We start from the raw sequence: 21788 nt of genomic DNA on the forward strand, positions 1-21788 counted from the left end.
CAAGTTATAAGGAAGAATGTTGTGATCAATCGGCCAACTCTGCCATGGATATGAAAAATGGGGTGACACATTTGGGTTTTGTAACAGTTGGCCTGGGCCAGACTGTTCAAGGTTAATTGTTCAGCCTGATGTAATCCTGTGTCCTTTCGTCAACCCTTCTGGTAGGAGTCTAGTATCTTCAGGCTGGGGCATTTAGTCCCTAGGAGGTCTCCAGGTCACAAAGTAGGAAGTGAGAAGATGCCATCTGGAACAAGATCCTACTGGCCCATGTAAGTTGAAAGTGTAGAGAAAGGGGAATGACTTGAGATAACTGTTCCATGCTGTGCTGCTGTGGGAACACGGCATTTGCCCCTCCCTTCAAGAACCTTTACCATTCATCTGCAGTCAGGGCAGTTAGGTGTGCTGGAGTGATGGCCCAGCAGTTAAGAGTACATATTGCAGGCAGAGGACCTAAGCTCAGGTCCCAGAACCCAAACCTGAAAGTTTAAAACCTCCTGTAACTCCACTTCCAGGGAATCCACTGCCTTTAGCTCCCTTGAACACCTGCCTTCAAGGTAGTGCACGTGCACACATACACACACACACACACACACACACACACACACACACACAATTTAAAAGGAAGGAAGGAAGGAAGGAAGGAAGGAAGGAAGGAAGGAAGGAAGGAAGGAAGGAAGGAAGGGAGAAAGAGAAGGACAGAGGGAGGGAAGGAGGAAGGAAGGGAAGGAAGGAAAAAAGAAAAGAAGAGAAAAAGACACCCCAGCTAGCTACAGCCTCTAGTCACAGTGCAGGGGGGGAATTCCCTTCAGCTTTCGCACCAAAGCCATGGGGTGTTTGGAAGACTCAATGCAGACAGTCATGGTGCTCATGCCCTGACCTTTCTGTCTAGTGCCGGAGTCAGCTGCAGACAACTTTCCTCTGGGACTTCCTCTGTATTGACTAATGTCTCACTAGATCTGCATCACAATCCCAGGTATTCTTAGCTAACCTCTCCTTCTGTCTTCCTCCCCTATAACTGACAGATGATGGGCAGGTAAGCATCTGTGTCCATCTGACTCATTCATGGCTCATGCAAGTGAATGTCTCTTCCACAGACACCGCTAACTCCATCAGGGTCTCTGTTTTCTGTAGAGTACAGACTGGAACACGCACCTTTTGCTTGAGTTTGAATCTCAAATAAGCCCTGATGCCCCTTCTTGTTTTGAATGCAGTGAAAGTTTATGAAGTGGGTGATTTTATATCACTGGGGCATGTTCTGGAGGAAAATTGTGAGACGTTGAATTTGCCTTCTCTAGTTCCTGGCCACCATGATGTGAACAGCTTTGCTCTCCGTGGACTCCCCATTCTGGCATCAGGACCAGCCAACCATGGACAAAGACTTTCTAAGCTGTGAGAAAAAAAAAACAAAATGCTTGCTCCTTATATGGAGGTAGTGTCTTCTCCTTTCAGGCATTTTGTTACAGTAACAGGCAGCCTATAGAAATGCCTCCTTAGGTCTACAAAATTTTTACATCAAACATACAACATGTAAAACATAGAACAAGTGCTAAGTCAGCTTTTATATTAGAGAATATTGATTAAATCAGACATATGTCATAGAGTGGCACAGAACCAGCATCCTTGACTTCAAACTAAGAAAATTACCAATGATATTTAACAGAACTCTATAAGCATTAAGAGAGATAATATGCATGAAATTGATTTCTAACTATTAAGCACCATATATTTAGTTATTAGTATTGCTATTATTTCAAGTAATTTCCTGAGGGGGGGGGGAGAGAGAGAAAGAGAGAGAGAGAGAGAGAGAGAGAGAGAGAGAGAGAGAGAGAGAGAGAGAGAGAGAGAGAGAGTGCTTGTACATATAGGAATGTGTTAGCCAGTGTATAAGGGTCAGAGATCAACCTTGAATGCCATACCTCAGGAGCCATCATCTTGTTTTGTGAGGCAGAGCCTCTCTCGGTGATTTGGGGCTTGCTAATTTTGCTCCACCGGCTGATCACTGAATCGTGGGAATCCTCCTGTCTCTGACTCTCCAGTTTGGGGATTTAAAGTGAGCATCACCATGCCTGGCTTCTTAATGTGAGTTTGAGGGATGGGAACTGGGTTCTTATGTGGCCAGTACTTTGCCAGCTGTACCATCTCTCCAGCTCTTTCCAAGAATTTCTAATGGCAATTCCCAGCACACCATTTAAATTCCTCTTCAAATGAGTGCTTGGGCCTCTCCAAGACGCTAGGATGACTAAGAACATGAGAAGGAAAAGAAACCTTCTCTAATGGAGCTTACATTTTCTAAATTAACCAAGTAAACATGAGTTGGATAAATTCTACTAGTAGGTTAGCCATACTCCAGTCCCCGACAGTCTGAATCCTGGCTTTGTTCGACTCTAATGGTAGTAGCATGGCTTCATTCCGAGATTTGTATCTGCTGAGGTTTCTAGATGAACTGCCTTGTCTTTCCTACCGTTCCACTATACCTGATGCTGTGAATCCTGCGGGAGCTTAACAGCCTCGTGTGATGGATTCTTCCTACACCCTCAGCTCAGCAGGCCCAGATACATGTTTCACCCACTTGCTATTTTTCTCCTGCTTTCTGTCCCCCTCCTTGCCTGAATGCTGGCTCCATCTTACCTCCCTACCCTCTACTTCCCTCAGCTACACTTCTGCTCTGCCTCTTAGTTGTCAGCTTCCTGAGAAGGTATACCTTCTGATAGCATCGATGACTATTCATGGAAGCTGATAGCTACTTCCTGACAGCAATAACAGGAAGACACTCTAGCCAGGAAACAGGGCCTCTGATTCTAACACTTTCTGCAAACTGGTAGCCTCAGGAACCGACTAGAGTCTCAGAAACACTGAGATTAACTCAGGTCTTAGCAAGGCAGAGACAGATACTGCCATCTTTTACTGACCATGGTCCCCATTCACTAAAAAGATGGCCAGAATGTGCATAAATTGAGCAGACTACTCTACTCCTTACCATAAAAGGCTCAGCAAAGTCCTCATTTATCATTTAAAACATGGATTGTTTCTCATTGTTTTAATGCCTAGTGGCCTGTTGATCACTGGCTATTGGACATTTTATCATGTTCCACACTTAGCAATAAACATATATTTATTTAAACATATACAATATGCATATTTACATGCATTTAAATATATGCATTCTTCAAACAAAACTTGCATAAAACACTTTCCCTTCCTATATGCAAGATTCAATTTTTATAATTCATTTTAACATAGTCTACTTAACCTTATTAAAATGCTAGTTTTGATCTAGAGATGTTTAACCTTTTTGGTGTGTGTGCATGCTTGCCATTTCTAACCAATGCAATACAGACTGTGCATCCCTATTTTGAATGTTTTAAAATGTATAAAATAAAACTCATAGGATCACAAGAGAAAATGATCATATTAAAACCCAGTCCCTTTCCTTAGCCTTGGAAAAAGGGGTCAGTATCAATAGTCCCCAGGTTAAGAATCCCTGTGTGACTAAACTAACTTCACAGCTATCTATAGTGCCATACCCTGGAGTATGGAAACGTTGACTGTAAAAAAAACCTCAGAACACTTTGTGACAATTAACTATTTCAGATACTTACCTACTTGTCATGGTTTTAACACTTTCTCTCCTCCCTCCTTTTCCTCTTATTCCTTCTATCCAGTCACACGGGTGCACATGCTTCACACACATGCAAACAAACAGCACAAACATATTCACATACACACATTTAGATTTTATGTCATGTACATAGAGTGACACAAGGCCCTAGGCCATTGCATCAAATCCTTCCTATGCTCTTAGCCATGCACCCCAACTTACCCTCCCTCCCAGCTTTTCAGACTCCCGCCTTTAGGGTTTATTATCTCTACAGGACAGCCCTCAACACCCTGGCATTTCTTAGTTTCTTTCACAGCATTATGAACTGATAGCTGCCTTCTGCCCTGGAATAATGGTGGAGAACGGTGGCAGCTCAGCCCAGTGTCTTTGACCTTTATTTTCTCAGGCTTCAGTGAACCTTCTGTAGCAGGTGTTTCCTTTTGATAGGCAGTTTCTGCCTCCCACCAAATGACATGTGTCCATGTGCCATGCCCAGCCTAAGGTTTGGCTCACAGTGACCATGTTGAACATACTATATCCCCAAGATGAGGTGGCTTAGCCAGGGTTTACAGGAGGAAATACAGTTACTGTCACAACTGAATTATGCAGGTGCTTCCCCAATGGTTTGCTACAGCCATTTCCTGCTGCCACAGTGCCTGTGATTAATTGTCTTCCCCTTTGCATGTAGCAAGAAGAGAGCTCCCTGAATAGATTCTGAGTAACAGGTATGAAAGTCTCTTCCTTCTGAGTCATGTTATGGAATACAGATTAAATTGGGTGTCTTCCCAATGATATACTAGAGCCTTGACCTCCAGTGTTTCAGAATGCAACCAGTTTTGGAGAAAAGGACTTAACAGAGGTAATCGAATTAAAAGAAAGTTGTTAGGACTAGTGAGATGGCCTTTCTAAAAGTAAGGTAGCAGCCTTAGTACACTAGAGAGTCTGGTGAGTTCTTTAAGAAATATTACATGTAGAGGTAGGAGATGGCTCCGTGATTAAGAACACCGACGGCTCTTCCAGAGGTCCTGAGTTCAATTCCCAGCCACCACACTGGTGGCTCACACCCATCTATAATAGGATCTGGTGTCCTCTTCTGGTGTGTCTGAAGACAGCTAGTGTACTTATAGACATAAAATAAATAAATCTTTTTTTTAAAAATCTATTACATGCTATTCATATACTGTTAGTGTGGTGATGCAGGTAAAGTCACCTTGCCGCTGAGCTAAATGACCTGAGTTTGATCTCTGGGACTTATATGATGGAGATACAGAACAGAATCCTATGACTCCCCCTCTCTCCTCCATCCACAAGCTGTGATATGCACACTCACCCCATATCCCTCCCCCTCCTCCCCCCGTTACCCCCCTAAACACACACACAGTGAACAACATGTAATACAATTCTTATGTAAGGTGGTGATGATGTCTATTTTACAAAGTCTGCTATATTATTTGAAGAATGGGCAAGGTTTGGGCAGAGAGGCAGACCACTGAAGAGTGAATTCGTCCCAAAGGGACAGGAAGAAGACAGAAACAGGGATCTGTGAGCCAAGGAAGGAGAGGCCTCAGAAGCAATCAGCCGTCTTGACACCGTGATTTTGACAGCGTCCAGACTGCAAGCAGCTGCTCAGTCTGTGTCATCTGACTCTGAGGTGGGAGTGGGGAGCAGAATGGTCCATCCCTCAATCTGCACAGCAAGCAGCCTGGAGTTTTATATGACAGTGATATTCATGACCTGCTGCTCTAAGAGGGCCAGGTTCTGTCAGGTCAGCATTCTGTGCTGAGAAAAATAATCAACTCCTATCATAATCAAAGCAGGAAGCAGGTAGAGGAAGAGTCGTGTCACTTCCTTTTCTGGGTGAGAGTCTAGAATTGCTCTCGACTAGCAGTCTATTACCACAATTCTCAGAACACAAACAGAAATATAAACATTTGTACTAGAGCTAATGTTAAGTTTCAAACCTGAGGCTAAATGACTGAGATATCTATTTAACCTATCAATGAGAACCTGTCTGCCAGGTTCTCCCTGACCCCTCAGTCCCTACCTGGTACAGAGGGTCCTCCTGGCTAGCATACCCAGCTGTCTACCCTGAACTCGCCAGCCCCGGGGACTGGGCTGCTCTTCTTTATATAATTCAACCATTTTTATTACCTGCTCTTTCTGTACCTTTGGGCTTCCTGGCTGCTGCCTCTGGTTCCCCTCTCTACCCCCTTATCCTTCCTCTCCTCAACTCCCAGCATGGCCCAGCTCAGGGTCATGTCCACTCTGGACTCTCCAGGAGGTCCCTGTCTCTGGCTATGATCTCCAGCACATCTATAATTAATCTCCTCCTCCACCGTACCTAGGAGCATACCATGGTTTCTTCCCTTTTCCTTTTCCTTTGCCTTTGCCTTTTCCTTTTCCTGTTTCTATTTCTTTTCTTTTCTTCTTCTTCTTCTTTTTTATTTCATTCATTTGCTGCAGTGTTAAAGACCTTAAGGACTAACAGCCTCTAATCAGAAATTATTATCATATTGTACAATTACAAACCCACATGTAGCCTAGGGCTTCAGAGGTTCAGTTCCATAATTTCTTCTAGGAAGAAAGACACTGAGACCTGGAGAAGGCATAGACTTACCAAAGGTCACAGATCAGGAAAAATACCCCAGCCTCTGACCTCCATCACCTCCCATCCTAGAGTCTCCAGCACCACAGGCTGCACATCCATCCTACTGGAGTCACGGTCATCTTCATCTGTCTCTTACCACGCTTCTTTGTTCATCCAGTGATTTGGAAGTTAAAAGGTCACAAACACTTTATGAAGTCAGCCAAAAGAATTAACAAGACAATCAGTGACAAAAAAAAAAAAATGTTGTAAAGCCTTTGGTTTTCATAAAGACAACTCTCTCTGCAGGAAAAGAAAAATAGCCTCCCACGCTACTCTAAATGTGCCCAAACATCCCCTTTTAAATACACTTGATATAGTGCTTCATCATTATTATTATTATTATTATTATTATTATTATTGGGTATTGATTTCATTTACATTTCCAATGCTATCCCAAAAGTCCCCCACACTCTCCCACACCCACTCGCACCTCTTGGCCCTAGCGTTCCCCTGTACTGAGGCATACAAAGTCTGCACGACCAATGGGCCTCTCTTTCCACTGATGGCCGACCAGGCCATCCTTAAGGCCGTCCTTAAGGTCTTTAATACTGCAGCAAATGATACATATGCAGCTAGAGACACGAGCTCTGTGGGGTACTGGTTAGTTCATATTGTTGTTCCACCTATAGGGTTGCAGATCCCCCCAGCTCCCTGGGTACTTCCTCCAGCTCCTCCATTGGGGGCCCTGTGATCCATCCAATAGCTGACTGTGAACATCTACTTCTGTGTTTGCTAGGTCCCGCCATAGTCTCACATGAGACAACTATATCAGGGTCCTTTCAGCAAAATCTTGCTAGTGTATGCAATGGTGTCAGCAATTGGAGGCTGATTATGGGATGGATCTCCGGGTAAGGCAGCCTCGAGATGGTCCATCTTTTCATTTCAGCTCCAAACTCTGTCTCTGTAGCTCCTTCCCTGGGTGCCTTGCTCCCAATTCCAAGAAGGGGCAAAGTATACACACCTTGGTCTTCGTTTTTCCCGAGCTTAATGTATTTCATAAATTGTATCTTATATCTTGGGTATTCTAAGTTTCTGGGCTAATATCCACTTACCAGTGACTATATATCATGTGAGTTCTTTTGTGATTGAGTTACCTCACTCAGGATGATGCCCTCCAGGTCCATCCATTTGCCTAGGAATTTCATAAATTCATTCTTTTTAATAGCTGAGTAGTACTCCATTGTGTAAATGTACCACATTTTCTGTATCCATTCTTCTGTAGAGGAGCATCTGGGTTCTTTCCACCTTCTGGCTATTATAAATAAGGATGCTATGAACATAACAGGGCATGTGTCCTTCTTACCGGTTGGAACATCTTCTGGATATATGCCCAGGAGAGGTATTGTGGGATCCTACAATAGTACTATGTCCAATTTTCTGAGGAACCGCCAGACTGATTTCCAGAGTAGTTGTACAAGCTTGCAATCCCACCAACAATGGAGGAGTGTTCCTCTTTCTCCAAATCCTCGCCAGCATCTGCTGTCACCTAAATTTTTGATCTTAGCCATTCTGACTGGTGTGAGGTGGAATATCAGGGTTGTTTTGATTTGCATTTCCCTGATGATTAAGGATGATGAACATTTTTTCAGGTGCTTCTCAGCCATTCAGTATTCCTCAGGTGACAATTCTTTGTTTAGCTCTGAGCTCCATTTTTTAATGGGGTTATTTGATTTTCTGGAGTCCACCTTCTTGAGTTCTTTATATATATTGGATATTAGTCCCCTATCTGATTTAGGATGGGTAAAGATCCTATCCCAAACTGTTGGTGGCCTTTTTCTCTTATTGACAGTATCTTTTGCCTTACAGAAGCTTTGCAATTTTATGAGGTCCCACTTATCGATTCTCAATCTTACAGCACAAGCCATTGCTGTTCTATTCAGGAATTTTCCCCCTGTACGAATATCTTTGAGGATTTCCCTACTTTCTCCTCTATAAGTTTCAGTGTCTCTGGTTTTATGTGGTTTTTGCTCCCTTGTCAAACATCAAGTGACCATAGGTGTGTGGGTTCATTTCTGGGTCTTCAATTCTATTCCATTGGTCTACTTGTCTGTCTCTATACCAGTACCATGGAGTTTTTAATCACAATTGCTCTGTAGTACAGCTTTAGGTCAGGCATGGTGATTCCACCAGAGGTTCTTTTATCATTGAGAAGAGTTTTTGCTATCCTAGGTTTTGTGTTATTCCAGATGAATTTGGAGATTGCCCTTTCCAATTCGTTGAAGAATTGTGTTGGAATTTTGATGGGGATTGCATTGAATCTGTAGATTGCTTTTGGCAAGATAGCCATTTTTACAATGTTGATCCTGCCAATCCATGAGCATGGGAGGAGATCTTTCCATCTTCTGAGATCTTCTTTAATTTCTTTCTTTAGAGACTTGAAGTTCTTATCATACAGATCTTTCACTTCCTTAGTTAGAGTCACCCCAAGGTATTTTATATTGTTTGTGACTATTGAGAAGGGTGTTGTTTCCCCAATTTTTTTCTCAGCCTGTTTATGGTTTGTGTAGAGAAAGGCCATTGACTTGTTTGAGTTAATCTTATATCCAGATACTGCATTGAACCTGTTTATCAGGTTTAGGAGTTCTCTGGTGGAATTTTTAGTGTCACTTATATATACTATCATATCATCTGCAAAAAGTGATATTTTGACTTCTTCCTTTCCAATTTGTATCCCCTTGATCTCCTTTTGTTGTTGAATTGCTCTGGCTAGGACTTCAAATACAATGTTGAATAAGTAGGGAGAAAGTGGGCAGCCTTGTATAGTCCCTGATTTTAGTGGGATTGCTTCCAGCTTCTCACCATTTACTTTGATATTGGCTACTGGTTTGCTGTAGATTGCTTTTATCATGTTTAGGTATGGGCCTTGAATTCCTGATCTTTCCAAGACTTTTATCATGAATGGGTGTTGGATCTTGTCAAATGCTTTCTCAGCATCTAACGAGATGATCATGTGCTTTTTGTCTTTGAGTTTGTTTATATACTGGATTACATTGATGGATTTCCGTATATTGAACCATCCCTGCATCCCTGGGATGAAACCTACTGGGTCAGAATGGATGATTGTTTTCATGTGTTCTTGGATTCGGTTAGCGAGAACTTTGAGGATTTTTGCATAGATATTCATAAGGGAAATTGGCCTGAAGTTATCTATCTTTGTTGGATCTTTCTGTGGTTTAGGTATCAGAGTAATTGTGGCTTCGTAGAATGAGTTGGGTAGAGTACATTCTGCTTCTATTTTGTTGAATAGTTTCTAAAGAACTGGAATTAGATATTCTTTGGAGGTCTGATATAACTCTGCACTAAACCCATCTGGTCCTGGGCTTTTTTTGGTTAGGAAACTATTAATGAAATGACTGCTTCTATTTCTTTAGGGGATATAGGACTATTTAGGTCATTATCCTGATCCTGATTTAACCTGGTATCTGTCTAGAAATTTATACAATTCATCCAGGTTTTCCAGTTTTGTTGAGTATAGCCTTTCGTAGAAGGATCTGATGGTGTTATGGATTTCTTCAGGATCTGTTTTTATGTCTCCCTTTTTATTTCTGCTTTTGTTAATTAGGATGCTGTCCCTGTGCCCTTTAGTGAGTCTGGCTAAGGGATTATCTATCTTGTTGATTTTCTCAAAGAACCAGCCCCTTGTTTGGTTGATTCTTTGAATAGTTCTTCTTGTTTCCACTTGGATAATTTTGCCCCTGAGTTTGATTATTTCCTGAAGTCTACTCCTCTTGGGTGAATTTGCTTCCTTTGGTTCTAGAGCTTTTAGGTGCGTTGTCAAGCTGCTACTGTGTGCTCTCTCTCTAGTTTCTCTTTGGAGGCACTCAGCACTATGAGTTTTCCTCTTAGAAATGCTTTCATTCTGTCCCATAAGTTTGGGTATGTTTTGGCTTCGTTTTCATTAAACTCTAAAAAGTCCTTAATTTCTTTCTTTATTCCTTCCTTGACCAAGGTATCATTGAGAAGTGTGTTGTTCAGTTTCCACGTGAATGTAGCCTTCCTATTATTTATGTTGTTGTTGAAGATCAGCCTTAGTCCATGGTGATCTGATAGGATGCATGGGACAATTTCAATATTTTTGTATCTGTTGAGGCCTGTTTTGTGACCAATTATATGGTCAATTTTGGAGAAGGTACCATGAGGTGCTGAGAAGAAGGTATATCCTTTTGTTTTAGGATAAAATGTTCTGTAGATATCTGTTAGATCCATTTGTTTCATAACTTCTGTTAGTTTCACTGTGTCCCTGTTTAGTTTCTGTTTCCATGATCTGTCCATTGATGAAAGTGGTGTGTTGAAATCTCCCACTATTATTGTGTGAGTTGCAATGTGTGCTTTGAGCTTTACTAAAGTTTCTTTAATGAATGTGGCTGCCCTTTTATTTGGAGCATAGATATTCAGAATTGAGAGTTCCTCTTGGAAGAGTTTATCTTTGATGAGTATGAAGTTCCCCTCTTTGCCTTTTTTGATGACTTTGGGTTGGAAGTCGATTTTATTAGATATTAGAATGGCTACTCCAGCTTGTTTCTTCAGACCATTTGCTTGCAAAATTGTTTTCCAGCCTTTCAATCTGAGGTATTGTCTGTCTTTTTCCCAGAGATGGGTTTCCTGAAAGCAGAAGAATGTTGGGTCCTGTTTGTGTAGCCAGTCTGTTGGTCTATGTCTTTTTATTGGGGAGTTGAGTTCATTGATATTAAGAGATATTAAGGAAAAGTAATTGTTGCTTCCTATTTTTCTTTTTTTTTTTTTTAAAGTTGGCATTCTGTTCTTCTGGCTGTCTTTTTTTAGGTTTGTTGAAGGATTACTTTCTTGCTTTTTCTAGGACGTGGTTTCCCCCCTTGTATTGGTTTTTTTCTGTTATTATCCTTTGAAGGGCTGGATTTGTGGGAAGATAATGTTTGAATTTGATTTTGTTGTGGAATACTTTGGTTTCTCCATCTATGGTAATTGAAAGTTTGGCTGGGTATAGTATTCTGGGCTGGCATTTGTGTTCTCTTAGTGTCTGTATGACATCTGTCCAGGATCTTCTGGCTTTAATAGTCTCTGGTGAAAAATCTGGTGTAATTCTGATAGGCTTGCCTTTATATGTTACTTGACCTTTTTCCCTTACTGTTTTTAATATTTTATCTTTATTTAGTGCATTTGTTGTTCTCATTATTATGTGTTGGGAGGAATTTCTTTTCTGGTCCAGTCTATTTGGAGTTCTGTAGGCTTCTTGTATGTTCATGGGCATCTCTTTCTTTAGGTTTGGGAAGTTTTCTTCAATAATTTTGTTGAAGATATTTGCTGGCCCTTTAAGTTGAAAATCTTCATTCTCATCTACTCCTATTATCCGTAGGTTTGGTCTTCTCATTGTGTCCTGGATTTCCTGGATGTTTTGAGTTAGTATCATTTTGCATTTTGCATTTTCTTTCATTGTTGTGCTGATATTTGCTATGGAATCTTCTGCACCTGAGATTCTCTCTTCCATCTCTTGTATTCTGTTGCTGATGCTCACATCTATGGTTCCAGATTTCTTTCCTAGGGTTTCTATCTCCAGCGTTGCCTCACTTTGGGTTTTCTTTATTGTGTCCACTTCCCTTTTTAGGTCTAGTATGGTTTTGTTCATTTCCATCACCCGTTTGGATATGTTTTCCTCTTTTACTTTAAAGACTTGTAACTTTTTAGCAGTGTTCTCCTGTATTTCTTTAAGTGAGTTATTAAAGTCCTTCTTGATGTCCTCTACCATCATCATGAGATATGCTTTTAAATTCGGGTCTAGCTTTTTGGGTGTGTTGGGGTACCCAGGACTGGCTGAGGTGGGAGTGCTGGGTTCTGATGATAGTGAGTAGTCTTGGTTTCTGTAAGATTCTTATGTCTGCCTTTTGCCATCTGGTAGTCTCTGGAGTAGTTTTTATAGTTGTCTCTGGTTAGAACTTTTTCCTTTTGTGATTCTGTTAGCCTCTATCAGCAGACCTGGGATACTAGATCTCTCTTGAGTTTCAATGTTTAGAGCACTGTCTGCAGGCAAGCTCTCCTCTTGCAGAGAAGGTGCACAGATATCTGTTGTTCGGATTTGCCTCCTGGCAGAAGATGAAGGCCCGAAACAGGGCCTGTCCCAGAAGCTGTGAGCTTCTGTAGTCCACACTCTCACCTGTGCAGACTAGTCTTGGTGGGATCCAGGAAGGAAGATGGCTCCCGCAGATGCTCAGGCAAATCCCTCCAGGGTGAGGTGGACACCTCTCCTCTGGCAGGGAAGGTGCCTGGATGTCTGGAGCCTGAAACGGGGCCTGCCTTAGAAGTTCTGTGGCTCATGTCTGACCCAAAAGCTGTTAGCTTCTGTAGTCCACACTCTCTCCTGTGCAGACTAGTCATGGCAGGATCCGGGAACCAAGATGTCTCCGGCAGATGCTCCAGCAACACGATATAGTGCTTTCTTAGTGCACATAATTACCCTTTAATAGATTCTTTTTTTAGCCAATGAGATTATCCACCTTTTTTTCTACTTTACTTTTAAACCTCTATCTTTTTCCCATATCATAACTTTCTTTTCCTTCAAAATAAAATTTATACAATTTATTTTGGGAGCTTCAAAACAGTTACTACTTGTGTAGTCCATAGTTTTCCTCTGGAGGAGAAAATGCTTATTCCACCCAATAGTGTCATTGCTTTTATTATTCTTGTTACAGGACAGGAGAAGACCATTCATCAAACAATAAGACTCTCATTTACAGCCACTGGGGAGCTATCCTGAAGGTTAGTGTGAGCCTCTGACATTGCGTGCTTTTACCTTGGACAGGCTCCATCTAAAAAGAACATCGCGGCAGGGTCTTCAGACCATGGAACCTAATTGTCCTCACGCAGAATTGCTGAAACTGAGGCACGGAAGCACCTGCTCCCCTCCCCCAGGGCCATACACCCAGCTAATGTCTCCAACCCACTGGGTTTTCCACTAAGCAGAAAATTACAGAAATTCTTCATAACACCTCAAATTCATTGCAAGTTGGTCTTGTAATTGTTTATTCTTATCTCAGCAATATGGAGGCATGACAACATATGCCTCTGGCCTTTATACAATATTGCACAATCTGCTTGGTTAATTTTGAGTTGCTCCAGTCTCAACACTTAAACGGTCTCACAAGTTTGTCCATAAATCAGAACCCAGAAGCTGTAAGTGTGAGGGCATACACATACCAAGTTGCTAAATTCCTTTGCCTCCATTTCCCCTTACTTACAGTATTCATTTATACCCCTTTGAGATGATATGACATAAGTAACACAGAGAAAAGGCTTAGTAACCATAACAACTCAGTGGGTATGAATGAATCTAATTCAAACTACAAATGAGAAGATGTTACTCAACAGTGGCTTGATAAATGTTTGCATGGGAATGTAGAAGAGTTATTATTATTATTCTAACAATTACAGCATAAAACAATAGAAATCTTGGACTCGGAATTGAGAAAGACCAGCCAGGAATACATCCCTGCCATGAAGGAGTTTGTGACTTGGGAAAGCTGTTAACCTTTCTAGGTCTCCGGACTTTAATCACCAGCTCTAATGCTAAACTCTCAAGGAGATTTCTCTCCTTGAAACACCCTGGGAAGCCTGTGCTGCCTAACTGACTCGGGAAGCAGCCCCGCCCTGCTGAGAGCTATTGTCCTTCCTGAAGTGAGCAAGGAGCTTCCTTGGTCTCCAAAAGAAAAACAGTTCCTGCTCCATTGTTCTGAAACTCTGTCTCCCCAAAGAAAGAATCATCCCAGCCTTCCCTCAGGGGAGCCCGTCTGCCCAAGTTCCAGCTAGAGACTGGAGCAGATGAACAAAGCACGTCAGAGCAATTAGTTTTGGCAATTAGGCAGGCAATTAGTTCTGCAGTGTGTAGAATGGGAGGAGAAGGTAAATCGGCAGCTTCAGAGGTGAAGGGAAATGTGAGTTGGACTCCGGCTCTAGTGACACGCAGGTGAGAAGTTCGGGTACTCCCCAGCCTCCCTTCCCTCTTGCTATCAGGACCACAGCGGAAGTTGCTTTCCAGGAGCAAGACAACAGCTCCAGGCTTTCAGCCCCGTTCTAATTTCTTCCTCAGAATGCCACAAGTTCTCAGTGTTTGCTCCAGCAGAGTCCCTGTTGCTTTCTCCCCCAGGAATCTGATCTGCAATGTTGAAATTCTTAGATGCAGTTTCCTGGGGACTCTCCCAGCACAGAGTTTGTTGTTTTGAAAACTTGGGAAGGTCTCTTCTAAGGGAAAATTGATTTCTCATTTACCTAAGGATGGAGGAGAAATTACACAATTTCACACGATATAGTAAGAGGGCCCTTAAAAACAGTGCTTACAAGGCAAAGCCTTGGGCTTGGGTACCATCTGTGTCTTTTACAAAGCTCTGGCCTTTGGTTTTATCCGCTCCAAATTGTGAGAATGACAGAATGACCTGGGAACATGCACAGCACTTCAATATGTCTTGTCAATTCCAATTTGGGGAATGCATATATTAAAAATTATTTATATTTATCTGAAACCCAAATATATCTGGTCACCTCTTTTCTGTTGCTAGACTTGGCAATTCTAGATATTAAAAATAATAAGATCCTTCTTGAACATTATTGAGGTTAAATCAAATATCACACATCACACAAGAAATTAGAAGGGGGGGTCCAAAAAGCCAAATAAAGCACCCTAATGTTCCTTTCTCTTTCCTTTCCTCCACCACTATCATCTAATGTAATTGTTCTACAAAGTCCTGGCGTTTAAATGAACAGGAACGGCAGCTGCTAATTTTTCAGAAAAGGAAAATCTTTCTATGAATTGCCTGCACCAAGGGTTTTTAGGTGAGGCTAAGAGATCTCTCAAGTGAAGGCAAGTGTAAAGGCAGAGTGTCTGGCCATGACCACACACTCTGCTTTTCTACCCTGACTTTCTACAGCAGTATTTCCAGCTGGTGTTCTTGTGACTTAAGAAATAGAAGCCACTTACGAGGACAGAGTAATCAGGGGACGTGGAAGCCAGCGCTGACTGCAGCAGCATTTTGCCCAGCGCATTGATAAGATTCTTAGGAAAAGGGACGAGTGGGAGCCAGTGGGAGCCTTCCAGTTCACCGTGCATAGCCTGTGTTCCCATGACCCACCTAACCAAAGGCACCTTCAGATGTTGTGAGATGCCACGCTGAACCAATTATAGGAACCCTCGTTAAGAAAAAGATGCAGAATTACAAATACGAAATTAGACATGAAACTGAATATTTACTTAGAATGAGAAATTATATCATGACAAATTACAGGAGTGCTGGAGAATCAGGCCCCTTTCTTCTAAAAAATCCCTACAAGTGATTTGCTGGAAATGCTGACACAGAAAATGTTTTCTGATTATAACCCGGCTTTCTCTCCCCACCTGGAACCTTGGCAAGCTAGGGACTCACGCCAACCACCCTGAACAGAAAGGGTCCTGTACCCTTATACCTTATTAGCATCATAATATCTCATCTCTTGCATTTAACGGAGTTCTTTATAGCCATGTTTATTGTACAAGCAATATTGTAAGTGTGTTGATGGAAAACAAAAGGTGGGAGGGGATTCTCACGTTTCTGCCATCTTAATCGACCATCTGTCTCTTTTCTCCCTGTTCCTTTCACATTTTCACTCACATGCACTGCGTATAAGCTTGAGACCATGATGCGTTCATGAGTTTTAGGCTTCTGTAAAATAATACTGCAGGCTGGGTAATTAATGAACAATAGGAACTATGGCTCAGTGGTCCAAGAACAGCTTCTGTCCTCTAGCTGCTATGTCATAACAGGGCAAGGAGGGTGAGGGAGCAGCAAACCCAGAATAGGAACAAGTAGAAGGACCTTTTCTTTCACCAAAAGCCCACTTCCACAATAACAGTATCAATTCATTCATGAAAGACTTGGTGGCCTAAACACTCCTTCCCTGTGCCAACCCTTCACCCTGATTACAATAGCATCAAATATGGGCCTGCACTTGAGGGGGGCCTTGAAACTAACATACACTATTGGATCTTTTAAGGTGTTTTGCACTTAGCACAGTATCAGTTTTCTGTTTCTCCACACTCTTCCTCACTGGGACACTTCAAGGCTGCATGATCATTCCCTTGTCCTTTGTTAAGAAATGAGAGAGCTGGGCGTGGTGGCACACGCCTTTAATCCCAGCACTTGGGAGGCAGAGGCAGGTGGATTTCTTAGTTCGAGGCCAGCCTGGTCTACAAAGTGAGTTCCAGGACAGCCAGGGCTACACAGAGAAACCCTGTCTCAAAAAACCAAAAAAAAAAAAAAAAAAAAAAAAAAAAAAAAAAAAAAAAAAAAGAAATGAGAGAAAGGGGGGCTGAATTTTAGGTTACTGTGAACAGTTTTAAACTTAAAAAAAAGGAAAAAGACTTTAGCAACATTGTAACTCAAACCCGAGTAAATAATCTGCCAATTTAAAAGGAAAAAAAAGTCACTTCAACCTTTTATTAGGTGTGGGCTAAGAAAGAAACTATCAGCAGGCTGGCGTTTTGTACTTTTCAACTAATTTCTCCAGTAAGGTGATTCAAGTCTGTTGAGCATGCCCCTCCTCATGAGGGAAAAGAATAGAATAAACAGATTGCCATGTGACTGGATACTCGAATGGATATTGTTTTTTTAAAGAACTTATTCCTGATGGAAAGGAGCCACTGCGGGAACCACACCATGCCAGTTCTATGGCAATAATTTAATTATGCCAATTAGAGCACACATTCCCCCAGAAGGCATTATGAGGACCCTCTCTGGGAGAAACATTGGAACAAAACATTTCAACAGTGCTCAGTCGTTTTCCCTTCCTGGGTGAAAATTAGGAGTTGAGTACACTATGATTCATAACTTCACAGAACAGTTCGTGTGGGTGGACACCCATCACTCTCGTCCTCCTTACAAGCCTAAGGCTACACCCCTACCTTTTACTTTCTGAACTTCTCCATGGGGTGCAGCAACCAAACCACTCTGTGCAATTTTGACTTTAAAAATCTCCAGTGTAAAGATCTAGAGCAGAAGAGGGGTGGGAGGGAACCCAAAAAACCTCCCATTGGAGAGTCTCTGAGTGTCATGTCAGGCAGCCAGCTCGGAGTGGGAAATGCCTTCTCTGTGGCTTGGAACTGTCTCCACAGCCCATCGAATTTATAAGTAAAGGTGATTATGGCTCATCACAACTCACTTAGAGCAGCAGACCAAGATGGATATGAGCTACTAAAATCACGGTTAAGGCAATTTTAGAATGAGCCTTTCACATTAATGGCAGTGACTCATCTTGTTCTGTGGTTCCTAATATATCAAAGGTTGTTGAAAACGTCCCCTCTCTCTGTGTCTCCTGTCCTCACATAGAAGGCAGGAAGGAGGTCTAAGAAGATAAAGTGGAAGGTGGTAAGCCAGAGCTGAAGGTTCATCTGTGGCCAAGGCAGGTAGATTAACTGCTATGCTTTTACAGTGTCAAGGCTTAAACCCTCCCCAGTCGTCAGCCTGTAACATCCTTGCAGACTTTACAGCTTACATGCCTTGGGATGAAAGGCAGAGTATGAAGGTCACCTACAAAAACCAGTTTTGACCAGGGCTCTTCAGCAGTACCCGTACTTCTGAAGCGATGGATGACTCATCCATCACATAAGAATCGGGATGTGCAATAGACTTCTGCCTGCCTGCAAAGTGAAAAGGGGGGGGGTGATACTCTTTTTCCTCTTAATTTTATAAAAGCCAATGTCTATGTGAAGCAGAAACAGGGAATGACATTCTGACCAGCCGATTTTTCTCACTGGAGCTTTTGCAAAATGAAATTTTCTCTGTTTCCTATTTTTATGCTGTCTTCTAGTGTTGCTGGCACGGGTAACCATCATACTTGGCGCTTCTGTCTTGCTTGTCATCCAACGATTTCAAAGTGCTCTGCAGCAGGATTTCATCCTCACAGTGGGCCTGGGAGAAAGGTCAGCTCTGTTGTGCCTGATGAGCAGGTAGGACGCAGAAAGGTGACAGGACTTAGATGCACGCTCTGCAGAGCGTCAGGGCGGGAAGCAGGTTAGAACTACAGCCTCTTCATTTCTACTCAGTCTATTTATTCATCCTAGCGCTGTGACCTCTCGGCTTTCCGGGGGGGTGAGGGGGGCGAGCACGAGGCTCGCCACAACAGATTATGAACAGTTTGCTAAGTGTCTGACCCTATAGAGAAACTGAAAACCCAAATAAGAGCGGCTTGATTTGCTTTTGAGATTCGCTTTCTGGGCGTTAAGTACTTGGACAAACAAGCCTAAAACGTTGGTGCGGATCCACTGGGTGAAAATGGCTACCAGATTTCAGTACTTGAAAATATCAAAGTATTGGCAAGGAAGCTCAGGATCTTAAAGTCTGCAGTTGGGGATGTAATTAGTACAACCACTGTCTTTTAAAAACAGATCATGCACATAGGCTTCAATACAGTAATGTTACTCCTACATGTAGCCTGGAGAGAACTCCTCACCCATAAGCTCCAAGACTATGCACACAGATATTTATGAAATGAAATATTATCCACTGGTGAAAATGAATGGGTCACATCTTTTCATAAAATATGGATAAACTCTATAAGAGGGGGGAGAGGGAAGTAAGCCAGAGGTAAAAAATGAATTTTTTTGAAGCTTTTTTTTTTTTTGGCTCAAAAGTAGGAAAAGCACACACACGTTAGAGAAAGAAACATACATATCACAAAATGGAGGGGGGGTGGCTAGAAGCAAAGGAAGCAATAACAACACAAGATGCACGATAGCCCCACCTTGGAAAAAGTCAAGGCTCTAAGAGAGGACCGACACACTACAGTGGGTACATTCAAGCTGTGGATGGTAGCTTCGGCTTCCTCAGCACATGCATGTGAAATTAAAAAAAATTCTTTTATTTATTTATATTCCAAATGTCCCCCCCCCCATTCCCTGTCCATCCTCCAAGAGTTCTTCACTCCCTACCTGCTCTCCTTTGCCTCTGAAAAGGTGCTCCCCCAATCCCCACCTGCCCTCTTCACCCACCCCCTATCTTACCCCCATCCCCCTTCCCCGGGGCATGAAATCTCTACAGAATTAGATGCATCCTCTCCCACTGAGCCCACATTAGGCAGTCTGCTATAAAATGAAATATTATCCACTAGTGAAAATGACCATTGTACTGAGGTTAGGGACCCATTGGAAGAGTTAGGAGGATTGAAGGAGCTGAAGGGAATGGCAATCCCATAAGAAAACCAACAGAATCAACTAACCTGGACCCCTGGGAGCTCCCAGAAACTAAGCCACCAGCCAAAGAGCATACATGGGCTGCCATGTGACATTTTTTAAGGCATTATAAAATCATTTAAGTCAGTACTAATGAGCTAACAGTAGAGAAAAGAGTCTTCAAGGAAGGTATGTGTGCAGGGTTTAACTCGTTGTTTAAAGACTGTAAACAGTTAACATTTTTAAAGGATAGCATTTTAAAAAATGTCTGCCAAGCTTAAGTCAAGAAAGTGTTCAAAATAGGGATGTCATAGAAAGATTTATTATAGGAAGCTTGTAACTCGGTTACGTAAATGAGGAGCAAGATCTTAAAACTCAATCAAAGTTCTGGGGAAAGTGTATGAACAAACAATTTCAGGAAAATGCAATGAGGAAGGGATGAAAGAAGTTTAAACTGTGCTAGTAAACAAAGAAATAAAGAATGTGTGGGGACTTTTTCTCTTCTTAACTTTAAGGCTGCCGAAGAGTGAAAACCCAGGTATTAGCAGTAGTCAAGTGGGTGTTGAACTGTGAGGTGCAGCCTTCCAAGAGGCACTTTAGAGATAAGAATACAGTGGCTTTTAATTAGGCCTCCAAGGCTTTGTTCCAGAAGGCCCCAGAAGCTCCTCCAAAAGAAATCATTAGAGCCCTAAAAATATTCACAGCCACATTACCTTTAATAACAAAAATTAGCCTAAATATCGAACAATTGGAAAGTGGTTAAAGTATTGAGCAGCCTCATTGGAGGCCACACAACCATTAAAATAGGATCTTAAGAGAAGGTTATTGATGGGGCAGTGGCCCACAAATTATTTGTCCTGCCAAATTTTGTATTCATAACAGAGAAAGAAAGGGGGGAGAAGGAGAGGGAGCGGGAGGGGGGAGAGAGAACGCCATGTGGAAGACATGGAAGGTTTAAATAGAGCTATATTATAAGCTCTGGTACAGTTTTGAGTTTCTACTTTTTTTCCTGTCACAGTTTCAATAGTCAATTTCCTAGATGAACAACATCATATGAATATCTTTTAAAAGAGTAGAAAGTATCTTCCATACAGAGGAAAACACTCTGTAATTAACAGGGCTGGGCCATAAACCATTCCTTGTTGAGAGACCAACGATCACGGCACGTCAGAGGTTCTTCTCTGTTTCAGCAAAATCTTCCAGAAAGTGAGGACAGGAGGCCACCACCCTACCTTTGAATTGGGAGCTTCATTCTAATGGAAACTTTTCCTCTCTAAACTTCAACCTTCATCTTAGTCATTCCTTCAGTCTCGGTACAGATATGGCTACTGTGAGCTTGCAGACTTCTGTGTAAGTTAACATCTGAAGGTGGGTGTTGATAGTGAGCATAGTGCATAAACACCATCCACCCAGATTATGTGCATCACTCAGTCTCAGTGTATACTAAACAAAAAGGTCACTCTTTTATCGAGGAAGAGGAGCCTGTCTGCCTCATTCTCCACACTGTGTGTACACTATCCTTCTGTAGAGGTAAGCAGCGCTTGTATCCACAGGAAAGCTGAGCCCTGAAAGATGCGGTTAGATGGGAAAAGCAAGTCCCACCTCCCCCATAAGTCTCGGTGGCCGAGTGAAGAGTCAAGCAAGTCCCACAGACCCTTGCACAGCTCCAATAATAGATCTTCAGGAAGTTCTTCTATAGCTCTGTGTGATACCTATGCAATCTCTGCCTCACTCTGAGGCACAGTGAGTGGTGGGTGAGAGGGCACAAGGAACCAAAATGACTGCCTCCTCTTCCGATTTCCAGTGATGTGAGTACCTCAGAACCTAAACAGCTACTTACACACTCTCTTCATCCTCAGTTTCCTCAGGAATAAACTGGGTGAAGGTTGCTCTTGGCATGTACACCAGAAAGTTTTAAAGACTGGTTATGCAGCAAGAGTTCAGAGCAGTGCCTGAAGATGGCTACGAAGAAAGGTGCTCTGAAATTCAGGAGCACCAAGGGCCAGGGAGACTAGAAGGCAGTTGGAGATGGGATGAAGTCTTCACAGAGCCTCAGAGGGAAACCTCCACGTCTGTCTCAAGTTGAGGTGAAGGGGTGGGGATTTTCATACCTCTGCAAGCAAAGAAGACAGCCACCCAGAGAATGAAATGAGCGCTTGGTGTCATTACCAAGAGAGTCACCACCTAGGTCTCCTCCCGCTTTCCAGCCTCCTTCATGCTGGTTGTGAAGAGTTAAGTAGAACCCTCTTCTCCCTTCAGGGACAATGTTTAGCTTTGGCTTTTGTGAATTATCTTTGATTTTACTTCTTGAATATACACGATCTAAAAAAGAAAAAGAAAAGTAAGCAAACAAACACAATTAAGAAGTGTAACTCTGAGAA

The 21788-nt window shown here is 42.3% G+C and overlaps 1 long non-coding RNA gene across 1 annotated transcript; it reads left to right on the forward strand.

The window, feature by feature from the left end:
- Positions 1–209: 209 nt before the first annotated feature.
- Positions 210–18169, forward strand: LOC110311157 (uncharacterized). The gene is made up of 3 exons (XR_003835110.2): positions 210–269; positions 12908–12974; positions 18048–18169. It is a non-coding gene; the product is annotated as an uncharacterized LOC110311157 (long non-coding RNA).
- Positions 18170–21788: the final 3619 nt, after the last annotated feature.

The sequence above is a fragment of the Mus caroli genome, unplaced genomic scaffold, assembly GCF_978045245.1.
Source record: "Mus caroli unplaced genomic scaffold, Mus_caroli_1 scaffold_17, whole genome shotgun sequence".
Lineage (NCBI taxonomy): Eukaryota > Metazoa > Chordata > Mammalia > Rodentia > Muridae > Mus > Mus caroli.